General features: G+C 38.0%; 1 long non-coding RNA gene across 2 annotated transcripts; it reads right to left on the bottom strand.

The window, feature by feature from the left end:
* Window positions 1–3,325: 3,325 nt before the first annotated feature.
* On the bottom strand, window positions 3,326–10,559 carry LOC113944751. Of its 2 annotated transcripts, none has more exons than XR_003526773.1 (3): window positions 10,441–10,559; window positions 10,007–10,141; window positions 3,326–3,472 (listed from the first exon to the last, which is right to left on the bottom strand). It is a non-coding gene; the product is annotated as an uncharacterized LOC113944751 (long non-coding RNA). The 2 variants fall into 2 exon arrangements; XR_003526772.1 differs by lacking the exon at window positions 3,326–3,472 and adding an exon at window positions 8,196–8,333.
* Window positions 10,560–16,053: the final 5,494 nt, after the last annotated feature.

The following is a 16,053-nucleotide window of genomic DNA, read 5'->3' as shown; positions in this document are numbered from 1 at the left end:
CTCTTTAATCCTACTGAATTTATCAATTCCTTCCAAATTTCATATTCATACTGTTAGTTGTTCTTTATTATTGAGTTTATGTATTTCACTATTGACATTGATTGCACTCCTAGTTACGTATTACCTGTTAATGTAGCATTGAATCAAATTCTGAGAGTAAAACAATGTAATTTGGTAAATAAAACTGGGAGATGCTAAACATGGAATTTTATTCATAACAGTTGCAAATTCGGTGTCTTATAAGGCCACCTCTAGAATTTACCATGAGCTAAAATTTTTCAGAAGAAGTCTTCTGGATTTTTAAATTTGCTTTAGTTGTTCTGCTCCAGCTTTAAGAGTTCAGTATACATTTGCATCTCCCATCCAGTCATAAGGTTTATTTGTTAAGGTCAGGACATTCTATCTGTCAGTGTAACTCTCCAGCATTTGATATTTCCTTTTATTGTGTTCTGTACCACTCTCTTCCTACCTATGTCCTTTTCTACCATATGTGTAAGAGCAAAATATCACAGTAATTTCCTGCCAATATTCAGTCAGTTTTTGAATACACTCATTTTTCACATGCTCACATACTTGTATAGCTTTCAGGGAATATCCTAGAGACTGATGTCATGAAGGTACTGCTTTAGAAGGTAAAAAGCTTTAGAAGAAAATTAATGTTAAGTTTGTTAATGCAAATCTTTGATCCAGATGCATGTAAGCATTTATTCAGCCTGGGAAAAAAGATCTCATGTAGCTTATCAGAAGAATTAGTTAGTCAGCAGTTCAATAAGCCCCAGCTTAACCCCCCGCATGTGTGAAGAACCCCAAATACAAAAATCTATCAAACTACTATGGTACTTTTCTAATTTGTATCTATAGCAAATACTAAAACACTCACAGGAAACTACTCAGCCCAATTTAAGGAGCTTGAAAACTCTGCAGTTATTTACTACGCAAATATTTTTTTAACAGATTCAATAAAACTGTGACTTCACGGTCATTGCTTTCTGTTAGGTTTTGGTAGTAAATCACTCATTTCCATGTATTTTTTTAGATTTATCTGTGGAGAAGCCCAACCACTCAACAATACAAAAGGCAGAAAAAGAAATATATTTAACTGTTTAAAGAAGTGGAGGAAAGAATCCCACATCTAGATTTCTTATTGACATCAATGTCATATTGCCCACATCAATGTCTCATTGAGGCAGCCATGTACAAAATAAAAAACCCCCATGTGCTGGTTTCCATCAAGGAATAGGAGTCAGTGGCAGAAAAGGTGGAGAACACAGATTTCTTAGGTCATTAGCAAAGTTTTATTTTGTATTGTGCAGTTTATAAATGATGTTTGCTGTTTCTAATTGTGCAAGATATTGTCTTGCTAATAACTGCTGAAGATGATCTGCTTAGATCAGAAATAGCAGAGGCCTCAGCACTTAACATTATCTTAAAATACAATTTTTCTGGTTTCCTATAAATGCATAGCATATTTCTGGTTGTTGCTGTTCTCTATTGGCATGGGATCGCTGAAACATGAGCCCATGGGGAGGATCACTGTTTCTCCTCTGGCCTCACCAATACTGCACAGAGTAGTGTCATACACACTCTGTATTAAAAAGAGATGCTCCAGATGACCCGCTAATACTTGCAGTCACCCTTACACTCAGACTGTGACTGACTCCTAATACAGGAAAGACTGATTCATTGAGTAGACGGACTATTTGAAAAGTCTTGTATTGTTCCCCAGAAGATTCAATAACAGAATGAGGAATTACTGAGAAGTATTGACCTACCTTGTATGAATGGCCTAATTTTTACTTATTTTTCCCCTCAGGAACTGACAGATGCAGTAACAAAAAGTACCACACAAATGAGACAGATAGGCTGTCGAGGCTGGTGGTCTTTCTTGATACCATAGTCTCTATTCTTTGAGTTAATTCATTTGAAGGAAAACAGCATTGTGTACTGTTCTGGAACCAGATCTCAGAGTGTGTTGTAAAAAATTACTTGCCTGAGCCTTTGTGATAGTAGTAAATATTCATTTTAACTTGCTCGATTCTGATGCATATATAATTTTATATTTTATTTGATTATTTACAGGGTTATAGCATGAATGAATGTGTCATATTACTAAATTCTTATAAATAATTTATAGAAGGATTACACAGAGTGATAAAATCGCAGTGATTTTCCCTGCAACTTCATAAAGTTCATGCAATTGCCAGGACATAAGAGGACATAAGGTATGCTATACCTGGTGGATTCTACTATAATGTATTTATCTTCACAATACTCCTGTAAATTAATTCAATATTTTTGTAAATATTTTAGAGAACAGTAAAAGATAAAATCAAATGAAGTGAGCACTGAAGTCAATAGACAAGCCAGGGGCATTGGCTTCCTATGTTAAGCCTTTAACTTTCTTGTGTAACTAGGCAATTTCAGATCTCATCAGATTCAGAACCAGTTAGTTACTGAATAATTAGTTAAAAGTTTTATTATTTTTAATTGAATTATGGTCTAATTAATGTAACCTAGAGTTTATTTGATATCAAGATAAATTTTCTACTCTAACATCACAGCTGATTTTAAGATGATCAGTACCTGGGGGTTTATTAGATTAAAATAATCCTCTTTTTCTTCACCTGACTTTCTTTTAAGTCCATAGAAACTTGGTTTCTCCAGGGACATGAGCCCCTTAGCTGGGAGGGAGACCACATTTGTTCTCTATACTATTTTTCGAGAACTTACTTTATTAGTTAGGTTTTCTGCAAGATCACTGTTAATTATCTCTGGAGGTAACGATTTGGCAAAGGTTAATGACTTGCCTCATATAGGAAAATTTGCAATTTAGTTCTACTTTTAAATGAAGGTGTTGATTCCTGTGGGCAAAAAACCTTTATATCTCACTTAAACTTTAAATGGAGCATTGCAAAGACAGAGAGATCTGCACACCATTTGGAATATTTGGACCCTAAAGTGTTTTCTATGTTACACAATACTGTATGTAGCACTAGGCATGGCAAAGATAGTGTTACATGTCTACCATGATACTGCAAGATAGTTATGAATAAATCTTACTTTGATATGTGGTTTATATATATATATAAAAAACTAGAAGAACTTAAATTTTCCAGTATTTCAGGGGAAGTACACATTAAAGAAAAAAAGCTTTATTATAATGACAAAAGAAACAGCACATCATGTTTGCTTGTACTGAATCTTCATTTTTTCAACAAAATTTTATTTTCATCTGAGCTACTTAAGACTCTATTTACTTTATCAAGCCAAGTATTTGAAACTCATCAGCATGGTATTTGAGCACCAAATAGAGTATTGTGTTCTTGGTTCCAGGAGGTGATCAGAAAAAGCATGTTTTATGTGATGAAATGAGAGCCACCCAGCTTTCCTTTGCCTCATCTTCTCCTGTAAATATCTTGATTCTTCTCTTCCTTATTGATTTGCTGCCTATATCCTCTCTCCCTTTGACATCCTAAAGGAGAAAATAAAACAAGCAGGTAAAAAAAAAGCCAAGAAGGTTCAGTATGTTCCTTTCAACCTGTGCTTCATACACAATTCTTGGTGACCATTTTACATGTATTACCCAACACCAAAGACAGGCAAAGGTTAAATTGCTATTTAAACAGACATTCTAAATGGAAATGAGCTGCAAGTCATTTAACACACTCACTGCATGCAGATTCCACTCTCGTTGTAACAAGGGTAGAGAAGGAGCCTGAAAACAAAACATGTAAATATTGATTCTTCTGTATACTTGAATGGAAATCTGGTACAAAGATACTTCATTATGTCTTGTCCATCTCTCTCATAGTTAATGAAACAGGGCTATATCCTTGCAATATATGTGTCCACTCTTTGTTTCTGAAGAGATGGCACCTACACCTTTCCTCAAAATGCTAATTCCACAGCCCAATAATAGCAGGTTTTTACACTCATCCTGTCTCGTGTAGTTTTCCTTTGCTTAATTTAATTTTTTACATCTAATCTGTAAATTAGTCCTTATCCCAATACATTTAGTGTTTATTATTGATGCTCATGTACTGTCTCATCAAATTCAGTTACCATATGGCTGACAACTCTATAACCAGTACCTGTTACCCTTTCCATCATGGCCATATGGGCCTTTCTTCCACTGCCAGGTTAACATTCAGGTCCTTCTGTTCTTAGTATGCTCACTGTCTGACACTCCCCTGACCTAAGGGATGTTTTTTTCTTAAAGATGGGGTCCTGAAATAGAACCATCCCCTGAAAACATGCTCTGCATGTCAGAACACAATCTCCTGTCACTGTTATTGCCTCTTTTGTGCCTGCTTTCCAAAAATATTCTAATAGACAAGCTTGCCAGCAGAGATGTTACAGGCATCCTCCTAGGAACAAACACTCCATGTGTTTGCTGTAGCCTATCAAATCTGAGCAGCACAGCTGGAATTTCAAATAGCAAATCCTTACAGATTAGTCGTGGATGAGCCACTAAATTTAACTAGGAAATAAGTGTGAATAGCAAATTAATTCTACGAAATCATGTTCTGCTTGTCAAGTCAGAAATGGGGAAAAAAGGAGGACTTGTCATCATATTCTTTGGAGCATTTTTGCCTGTAACTGATTTATAATAAAGTAGTTCCAAGAATCCTTACTCTGATATGAGTTCATTCATCATACCATTATCTTTAAATCAGTCTCTGTCTATGTTTAGTTTTCATCTTTTCCTAGGTTTCCCATGTTCTTTCAGGTCTTTGTGCTAGTAAGCAGCCCAGGGCTAAGTACTGTATCCTCAATGCAATTTCACTGAAACAGCAGAGAAAGAAGCTAATAACTCCTTGCTCTATAATGTAAAATTTCTGCATATGTATCCTTTCCTTTCTGACATTTCTGTTTTTCATTTCAGCTGCAGACTGTATTCAGTGGCAGCAAATAAACACAGAGCGTACCATAGGAAAATATATTTCCAAATCATTAGGGGTTCATTTTCAGCTCTTCAGTGAAATTTATTGTACTTTACCACCTTTAGAATGTAGTTTAGGAACTGTTTACTCAGTAGTATAATGAGAAGCTTTCTCAGCCAGTTAGACACTAGGAAAAGATTTGAACAAACATACTAGGAATTTTCAATGCTCTTGAATGCATCTAAAAACTGCCTTTGTTTAGGATATTTTCCAAAGGCACAAATGGAGAAAATGCATACATTTAAATGCAAGTCCATCATCATTGCTGGTTTTCTTTAATCAAAAAAAGCTGTGAGTTTCCTAAATCCTTGTTAGATAGAAAGACGAATTTGAATTCAAGTGATACAAGTTGATTTTCCAAAGCAGGAGGAATTGAACTAAACATGTTGTGAGGCAAGATATTACGCCTGTGCTACTCAGTACCAGATAGTCATGGATTTGTTGCATATATGAGAAAAAATGAAGTAATCTGTAAAAATTATAAATTATTGACCATTCACCTAGAACTCCTGCTCCTGTCAAAAAGCCAGGTATAGAGTAGGAGATAAAATTGGAAGGAGAACAAGGTGAAAGGTCTGAGCTACCACCCAGATCTGGGAAAGGATTATGCTGTACTCCTTTCAGTGTGTAGCATTTTTCACAAGTGATGTGTCTCAGTTTGATGAGACTGGAATGTTTGCTAAAGAGGATGAGTTATGAGGTAGACCAAACTCCTCTCTCTCAGCAATTGTAAATCCAAAATTAAGGAGGCTCTAGTCGAGGAAGTATGGAAAAAGAAGAAGAAATAACAACCCTTTATTAAAGATATATGTATGTTGGCAAGGACAGTAACAGAACACAAAAAACTAACTAGATAACAGTCCTATACCCAAAAAGTCCCCTTCAAACCAAAGAAACAGTCTGAGTACTTCTCTGTTCTTCAGCACGGTTCTAATCACAGTCAGCAGGGGGCGCTGTTGGATCATTGGAGGTGCAGAGCCTGCAGTTCTCTACCGTGGCCTGCAGGGGGGCGCTGTTGGGCTCTGGCAGTCACCGCACGGGGGGGGTGGGGGGGGGTCGGGGGGGGTTGGGTCACAGGAGAAGCCGAAAAAATGGGGATCCTTCCCCCAATGGAAGAAGAGGAAAAGAAAAGCAGTCCACCCCCACGGAACTCACTGTTGTTCTCGGATGGTGGTGTTTCAAGGCTCCTCCCTTTTCTCCCAGTGAGCACAAAACTCTCCGATGGAAACACAGCAGGTTTGGGCTGGAGGCAAAAGCAGCTTGCAAGCAAGCTGAGGCCAGCGATCAGGGCTGACCAGGTTGGGAGCCAGAAAAACCGGCCCCAAAGCTTTTTCTTCAAAATGCCCACACACAGACCCTGTCTCCGTTCCAGAGAGAGAGACCAAAAAAACTCTTTCCTCCTTTGTGAGGAGGACCAGTTACCGAATCAAAACTCCTCCCCCCTCACTCCAGTCTTCGATGGACCATTAGCTAGGAATGCGGCTCTGCTGGCTAGATCTTTTGTAAAACTAATTGCCCCCCTTTCCCCCTTCCCATTCGAACTCCGTCTTTCTTACAGCTGAGCAGGGGAAATAAAAATTCCCCCCTTGGATCTATAACCTATAACATGGTGATGCTTGGAATGGTACGAAATTCAGATTCTTTGTACAAGGCACAGGAAAACCTGAAGATTTTCAAGTGGTTTTTTTGAAAAGTCTTATTTTCCTTGTTATACTGTGGCGTAAAATAAATATTATAGCAAATTAGGATCACTTTGACAGATCTAGGCAAAGACCTCTTTCTTTCTTAGGAAACAAGTCGTAGCATTTTTTAACTTATCAGTTGCAATACTAACAAATCCTAACTAAACCCACTGAAAATACTGCCTTTAAATGTATCAATGAGTGCACATAAAAACCTGCTAATTATTGCTGAAGACTTTTTCCAAAATCTGTCACAAAAAGTATCTCATGGAATTTTTCAACAGTTTAAATGATTGCAGAACATTCATAAATTTTCCAAAATGCAGCTTTTCTCTATTGCCCTCTCTACCAAAATCCACCAGATAGAGTGAATAAATCTGTATCAGTTATGTGGTATAATTAATTAGTATAGTATAGAGAACAGTGGTGCACTGCTGATTAACTTGTATTTTAAATGCCTAATTTCTTACTTGCAGCTCACCTGAGAAAGACATTAATCAGTTTGTCTGTACAGACAGCATTGATTTTAAATAAAGATATCAGAGCTACTTCTATTCCTTCCCGCATTTACTAAATTTAGTGCTCCCATCCTTATAGCATCTGTTTGCTACCTAATGTTTTGTGTTTAATATTATAATTTTGTGTTTAGTGTTTTGGTGTAAAATTTATGTTTTCAGATATCAATGTCCAGAATAAAATTAAGGCATCAAAATGAAATTTAAGATCCAACAATGAAGCTCAAGCTTGCAATCCTGAAAACCCCATTCAACAGCCATTTAATTTCACAAGTCTCTGAACTCTCTAAGTATTCTGCTTCTCAATTACTGAGGCATCTGATGTTGCTCTCTTCATGCTTGAAAAATACATTGGTCATGAGGGAAATAAACAGGTTGCAACTAAGTCCATTCAGGTTTTAAGAGGTAGGTGTCACTTTAGCGTTTGACTTTGATGGACATTCTCAGGCGTGCTTATGTAAACAGAGAGAGCAGGAATTCTCAGAGATATAGTTTTCATGTCAAAAGAGAGAAGAGCTAATTTTTGAATGGTTGCCCTTTCTGGTGTTTGTTTGATCACAATGAGCATCCAGGGCCCAAATGTAATGTTTAGAGAGAGACAGGTATTTAAAATGAAGTTCTGGATTTCCAGTGGGAACCATAGTTCTAAAAAAAGAAAAATCGGAATGACTTTAACACCACTATCCTTATTTTGGATCTGTCACAAAAATGCTCAAATTCATGTATTCAGAGAAGTAAAGATAAGTACCTGAACTACTTGCCAGCATCTCCTGGAATGAAAAGGTACACGGTAAATATAGGAGTTTCATCTTCAAGTTTCATCAGACTTCCCTTTAATTATTGTATCCCAAGTTATTCAGTCACTTAGGTGTTTTTTTTTTAGGTCTGCTCACAGTTGTTATTTCCAATTTTAGTTTAGATTTCTAAGTGTTTCATCATTAATGCTTCCAAATTCTGGGAAAAGCTGTATGATTACAAAAGAGGAAGAGAAAGGTAGAGAATTTTCCTGTATAGCCACACAACTTTAATTTTACATACGCTGTAAGTCTAGAGTATTCTGAAAAATAGCTAATTATCACTTTCTCCTCTGTCCTGGTTCCATATCCGTTTCAGTTCCTTTTAAAAGAAGCCATCAGATGGTGCTTGTGCCCCTCAGTGATTGATGTATTTCAAAGTGAAAGGTACAACAGGTACTGTGAGGATGAAGTGAAGGGAAGACAGTCATAATGTGAAACAGCAACTTCAAAGTTTCTAGTATCATCAAAACATCACAGTGCTTTAGCTTTCTATAACTTTAGAAGACTAAATAAAATAATATCAGTTTGCTTTCACTGATGCAAAAGGATAAAAGTAGCCAAAGGTGAAGCCTGGATGATTTGGAACTTTGGTTCTGAGAGGCACCTAAAAATCTGAATCTTTTAGAGATTGACAATAAGACTGTTTTAGAAGTCACCAGAGTAACATGGCTTAGGAACTGACACAGCTCTGCTTCCAGATGTAGTGGCCAGTGGAAAAAAAAAAAGCAACCTATGAATTGAAAAAATACTTTTCAGTAGTCCGACAGGTTCTTCTAAGACGCTTTGCTACAGCTTTCATTTATTTACTGTCTGTGGACTGGAGACATCAGACTCTTTAATCCCACCAGAAGACGTAGAATTAGATGCAAGACTCTAGATTGCTCCACATAGAATAATAGAATAGTTTGAGTTGGAAGGAAGCTTTTAAAGGTCATCCAGTCCAACACACCTGCACTAAACAGGGATGTTTAGTCAACTAGACCAGGTCGCTCAGAGTCCTGTCCAACATGACCTTGAATGTTGCCAGGGTTGGGGCACCTGCCACCTTTCTGGGCAACCTGTGTCAGTGTTTCACCGCCCTCATAGTAAAAAAAAAAAATCTTCCTTATATCTAGTCTATGTTTACCCTCTTTTAGTTTAAAACCATTGTACCCTGTCCTATCGCAGGAGGCCCAGATAAAAAGTTTGTCCCTGTCTTCTGTATAGGGCCCCTTCAGGTACTGAAAGGATACTAAAAGGTCTCTCTGGAGACTTCTCCGGGCTGAACAACCCTAACTCTCTCAGTCTTTTCTCATAGGAGAGGAAAGTCCTACGCTAAGTTTTGTGCCACTCTTCTGGACCTGCTCGAACAGTTCCATGTCTTTCCTGTGCTGAAGACCTGAGCTGGAAGCAGTGAAATGGTCTTAATCTGGTCCTAAGGGAGGCAACAAACTTCACTAAGAGGAAGGTCTGTCTGAGAGGAATAGAGAGGAAGCAATGCCATAGTTTCTCAGGACCAGAAAAATATTGTAACAGGCAAAAAAAAGGCACTTAGTTCTTGAGTCACACAAGGCAACACCCAGTATCTGATATTAACCTAAAAATGGTAGGGTGCTGAAGGAAGCAAAGAGACCCCTATATATGCTCTCTCTCTCTCTCTCTGTGGGAAGGCACATGTCACCTAGACGAATTTTTAAAATGTTTTCTTGAGGTTTGAAGTCTTTACATGTGTATCTGCTGCCCTGTACCCTTAAGAGCAGAGACATTTTTAGAACAGAAATTCATGGAAAGTGTCTGTTCAAGTTCCTTTTTTTCTAAAAGTAGATATTAAAAAATTGAAATACCTCATTTGGGATTTTCAAATGAAAAGGTTTCCATTTTACTTTTTAAATGCTTATTTCACTCATAAATGCCAATTTTAATTATAGTAAAGTACTAAAAAAGATAATTTGCAATTACCAAACAAAAATATTTTGGAAGAGAAAATATTTTGTAATGCCATTATTCTTTCCGCAATTCCTCTTCCTACTAATTTTATGTAAGGGGTAATTACTCTCATCAATGCAGAAAATTTATTGAGTCTAACTTACACATAAGTTCATTTTCCATTACTGTTTGGCAGTCTGGCTAGGTCTTCCATCCAAAACTGCCACTTACAGTAAGACAGTCAAGTGCAGCCCGGTGTAGTGTCTTGCACACAATGAAGCCATGAGTAGGGTTCTTCCCTGACATGAGACAACATGAGCAAGTTCTGATCAATATGTTCCTCCATGAATGTGATGCGCAGGTCATGTCTTTTCTATCCAGGTTTACTCTCTCATTGCCCAAATGTAATTCCTTTTGAGAAGAGCACTCAGAAATGTAAATGGTACCTATTACATGGTCATCTTTATCCACTCTTTCCCAGGTAATACCAAACAATTCAGACGCTTGCCATGAATTGCCAATTTAGATTGAAAAATGGCTTACCCTGCTCTGTAGGTTCTTCCTCCTATTCTTCCATTCTCCTTAACTGTAGGATTACCATCTCAGAACCCTGCCTTATGTGCTGGACAGCTTTACAAAACATAAAAAAGAAAGCAGTGGGGGAAACGGGAGATTTTGAAGACTTGCTAACTCCCTTTTCTTCCCTCCCATGCTTTTCCTGCATTTGGATTTGTGTAACAGTCATAGAGTTTTAATCCAACAGTTCTTTCACTGATCTCCTATGATGTGACATACCAAAGAAGATATATACATGTACCTGAAAGAGCCAGCCACCTGACTTCCCCTTTTGTCATGGAACCCCCACTTTCCTTGTGGTAAATTACGAGTTTTAATAGTGAATGAGTTTGCAAATAGCCTTCAGAAATTAGTCCATATCAGAAGTTATTAACTGATTTGTGTCCCCAGACACATCTTCCCAAGACCTTTAGCTGGTCAGAGAAGAGGTTTGGTGCTTTTTTTTGCTTGCACAGTGATAAAGAAAGAAGACCCTGAAGGAAGAAAAGTTAGAGCTAAGAGCAGCCAAAAGCCAATCTTCTGTCACTACAGCAAGTGTAATTATGAATGCATACTTTAAATAGTGTCTGAATGGTTCCTGAAGCCAGTGGAACATTGAATTACTATCTAAGTCACAAGCTCTGATCTTCACAACACAGTCATTGGCTGAATACCATTAAAACAGAGTGGTTGTCAAAATTAATTGATGGTCAGTCTATCTCCTAATAGACAGGCACGTATGGAATCATGGAGTCATTCTCATACATACCCCAGACTTAGCAGGGGAGCTTGGAATTGGTAGACCATGTCTAAACATGGAAATGGGTCCCTAGAAAACTGTAGAATAATAGCGATAAAGTGGATTAGAATTTACACAAGTCCTACTCTGTCCCCAACCTATTGATTCACTGAGAACTTAAATCCTAGAGAAATGACCAGGCTTGACAAACTGGAATCTTGCTCATTTCTATCAACCATTCCCTGCAGGAGACAAAATTCCTGCTTTCAGAACTAGATTTTAAGAGCTTATTAGAAATGCAGCAAAACTGATAATTAGACTGAGTAGCTCCACTGCTGTCATTCATTTCCTACTAATCAGAGATCAGGGTATGATGAGGGATGTTTGTGTTGTACAACTCCGGATTTCCTATGACTGTGTTACAGTATTTGGCAAAATAAAGTGCCTTGCTGTTGCTCTGTCCTCTTTGGACTTGTCCCAGGATGCCCTTGTAATTAAAAAGACTTTACAGATTTTCTGGCTGTGAATTATTTCTGTGAATACTTGAGTACAATCATGTTTTCTGGGATCACTCAGTCTATTCAGCTAATCAGCACAACCACATATAGCTCATTAAATAGCTCAAACTTGGCCTCTCTGAATCTGAAAGCTTTGAAAGACTACAGGCTTTCAAACCTACACAATTTTTACCCTGGACATCCTAAACTGGTGAAGGGTGATCTTTCCAATACCTCCCTCACAGGGATTTTTTGCTGTTTGTTCTTAACTGAATGTTTATTCCATATGGAAGGGGAGAGTTAAAATGTTTGAACGTGCAATTAAACTGCTCTTTAGTCTTGCCATTTAGGCTGCTTTCCAGATGCTGGCACAGCAGAAGTATAGTTTTTCTCTCAGAATCACTGCGGATAATTTGCTGCAACTTGGATGAGAGGGAATTTTCTACAACTTGACTCAAAGATTACATCCCTTGGAGGAGACAGTTAAAGAAGCAAGTTTAGCATATTGAGAATTGGGAACATTTAGACACGCATCAGATAAACCTGACTCTCTTTTGTATATTCAGCTTTGAAATCCTAGTTATGAAACACTGTATATTTCTGTCAATAAGGCTTGTAATTCTCAGTGACAAATGGGATAAGATAGCTGCTGCAGTAACACTTGAACTGCAAAGCATCCTTCGTACTCCTCACAAATATCTATAACCCTTAGAGGAAAGTTGTTTCCTTTTAGACCTTTTCAAAACTCCAATCTCTGCTGCAACAAAATATTTCACACAGATAGGTCTTTCTGTCCCAGCAAAGCCCTCTTAAAGTCAATAAGGTTTTGGAAAATTGCTTTGCTATCTTGCTGCAAAGGAGGACTCCATTGATTTCAGTGTAACATCTAACTGAGAAACAATGTACTATATATTCTTAAAATGAAGTACTGGTACCTGACAGCATACAAACTTTTGTGATTGCAGAACTCCAGTCAGTACAGATTTTAAAGTCTTAATTTGAGCTAAACAGGAATCAAGCATAATTCGTAAAAGCTTTGAACAGTTTTACATATATTAAAAGGTTAAATTAGTTTACACAATAATATGATGACTAGCATCTGAGCTGGCCTGTTCTATAGGACTGAAATGGCCTATCTGAAGAGTTGGTAACAGTGTACTTGGAGAGACAATGTGCTTAAACTATACTTTTTTTACCTTTGATTCATCGAGACAGCTAACCAGTTCTAACGAAACACTGATGCCGTTCTGACAGTTTGATTTTGGAGTTTTGCTTTTTTAGCTGTATAGAACTGACAAAGATGTTACAACGCATAGTGAAAAAATTGCAGAACATCTATTCCCTGCTATATACCCACACGTCTGTCATCCCATATATATTTTTAAGTCTTTGTAAGTGTACTTTCTACCATTACAAACTCTAAATCAAAAACACACCTAGAAAAAACAAATAACTACCTTAACATCTTCTTCATAGTCATTGTCTATAACTACCCTAATAACATGTCGTGGGGTTGTTTTTTTTTAATAGACTAGATTGGGTTCAGAGGAGACCCTTTAAAAAAAGAAGGTCAGGTATAATTGAAAGGTACTAATAATTCACATTAGTGTGTCTGTTCAGCTTCTTTTGAAAGGTAAAATAGGGTCTTTTTTATGTTAAAAAATACAGAAGTAGTATTAATCAGTATGTTTTCAGCAAAGGTTAAGATCTGTGAGAGAGGTAATGGAGGCCTGGGAAATGAATTGTATATAAACAAGGTACGCTTGGGAGGTGTATAGTTGCAGAAGAAATAACTTAAAAATTGAGAAGCTCTTTCAGTCCTCAGTTAACTTAGTTCAATAGGGTTGTAATGCTCTCAGAGTGGAATCGATACAGTGGTGATTCAGGTATACTAGATTTAAACTACTGAACTTTTAGAAACTATACACAATTTTGTTAAAGATAAAATCAAAGACTCCAGCTCTGAAATTCAGTGTGCTGCAATATCACTGCAGGCTTGAGCAGATCAAGAGAGCTTAAGCATGAAGAAGTACCTTTTTTCTGTCACGAATTCTAGGTGTCACTTCATAAATGACATCTAGAACCTAAAAGTGTTGTGGACAGATGGCTGGTTTGGGTGCCTGGATTCTTTGCATGGTCTCAGGGAAAGTCAGGCACCTCAGAAACAGTCTAGGTGATGGAGGATAGTTCAGAGTGAATAAGTAGGAAACACTAAATATATGGGTGTGCCTGAAAGGTAAGGGATGGCTATCTGGATTTCTGCTTCATAATTCTTACCTGAGAAGAGTACCTACTCTGCTTCTTTTCTCAAAAATAAAACATAGTTTTAACTTCATGTGCTTGCCTTTTCTTTGAACTAATGTAGTGGAGGGAATATGGGGATACAGGATACTCCAGGAGGCAGCAATGTGGGAAGACACAGCAGGTGCTGCTGACTTGTTGAGAGGAGAAGAGATGACACAATTTTCTGGCCAGAAAGGGTGGGATGGTGACATTTTCTAGCTTCACAGTTAGAGACCTGATCTAGTCTTGTGAAATACAGCCACTGAGTTAAATGTAGAAACAGTATTTTGTTATGTGTTATGCATTGCCTTCATTTATTTGGCTGAACATGACTATTACAAATAATTAACAGTGACTGATAGTAGCCCTTCAGTCTTGACAGTGTGCAAGACTGGAGGTTGCTTTTAATTTCTTTTAGCCTGAGTTTTGAATTTGGGTGTTTTAAGGCCATTTCAGGAGTTACTAATACTTGTAGTGTTTACAGAAACATCATGTTTGGTTATTATGAGTTTTCAGTTTTAGTGAAGAGATGGAGGTGTTTTGAGACTGTTTAAGCCTTTGCATTTACAACCACTTTTAAACAAATATGTTTTATATGTTGCCTCTTATAAGATATGTTGCTAATGTTGTGCCCTCCGGTGCAAGGATTAGCCTTTTTTCATCCCTTGGAACAAAGTACAATCTGTAAATAAAAAACTCCACACACAAGAGTGTTATTAGACATTGCCAGCTTCAGGTAGAATCTAAAGTGGGACTTCTTTGTTCTCCTAGTATAAATGAGTGAAAAAGACAGTTTTACTTAAACAACTGTTTTCACTATTAACCAGAAAGCATATCTGAAAGGAAATTTAGTAGAGCAAATCTGAAAACAATAGATGGCTGCGAAGCTCTACTCGGTTTGACAATAGTCACATCTGGATCCCTTTCCCCACCCACAGCGTGGGGCGGCCCAGTTCTAGTTCCGTTTCCATCTGAAGAACCATTGCGACGCTTTGAAGGATGGGGAAAGGGAACTCCAGGGGTTTCTCAGGGGTCTCTTCTGGCCCTGAGCCTGGAGTGGAGAGGTGCTCCCCCCGTACGTGGCCCCATGGCCGGCAGGGAGACAGGACACCGGGCGTGGAGAGGAGGCAAGAGAGAGTTTATTGTTGGGGATGTTACATTTATAGGGTTTAGGAGGATTCACAGAGTAACCAATTAGAAGTCTCAAGGGGCTTACAGGAACACCCAATCACAAGAAGAGGTTAACAAAGGCCAATGGGAAACACCTCAGGACACCTTCCCAGGACATTCCTGCATGGATAACATGGGGAGTGCTGGGAAGAAGCATGTGTTTGCAAAGAGACCACCAAAAGCCATTTTAAAACCTGTTTAAACCACAGTTTTCCCATATAATGCAGGTTTAGTGCTACAGTCACAGACTGTCTTGAATCCAGAGAATAAAAAAGGCTCAATGAGACTTGAAAACAGAGGCATGTGAGTGTTACCCCTGGGCTCCCTTCAGTGACTTTTTCTTATCTTGACTTTGTCTGTGCTGCTTGTTCAGATGTCAGGCTCTGCCTATGGATCTGTCTCTGGGTATGTCTAGCACAGTGGAAATGGAGACCTAATCTGGTCTGTGATCTGCCTCCATTACAATTAATAAATTTCACGATCACTCAGCATCCATGTTATGTGATATAACTAGCTCAAATGTCTTCCCTTTGCTGCATGGGGCAGCTATTTCTCATCTGCTTTCCTTCACCTCCCAGTGTGTTGCCTGCATTCATATGTGTAGAATGTGTGTACAGGAGAACATTTTCCCCTCTGGAGGCTGCTACTCTATTTATTCAAGAGGGGGAGGCATAAACTGAGCCATTAGTGGGAGAAATAGAGCCTGAGCACACAGCAGCAACCATTTTCTAATGAGCCTATTTGTACTGGGCCAGCGGGTAGCCCTGATGTTGAGTCAAACCTGAGAGTGGATCTGGCAGCCAGCCAGCATTCTGCTGAGAGGAAGCTGAATTATGCATCTTATTTAGTACATTTATTAAAAGCTCTTCTAACATTTCCAGGTAAAAGTCACAAAACAAATACTAGTATCACATAAGAGCCTTGCAGTCCTGAGCTACATTTAATACATTACAATTCCCTCATAATA

This window comes from Corapipo altera, unplaced genomic scaffold (assembly GCF_003945725.1).
Source record: "Corapipo altera isolate COAL_440 unplaced genomic scaffold, ASM394572v1 23, whole genome shotgun sequence".
NCBI classification, from domain to species: Eukaryota; Metazoa; Chordata; class Aves; order Passeriformes; family Pipridae; genus Corapipo; species Corapipo altera.
The sequence above is the reverse complement of the archived record's forward strand: the minus strand, read 5'-3'. Positions and strand labels throughout refer to the sequence as shown.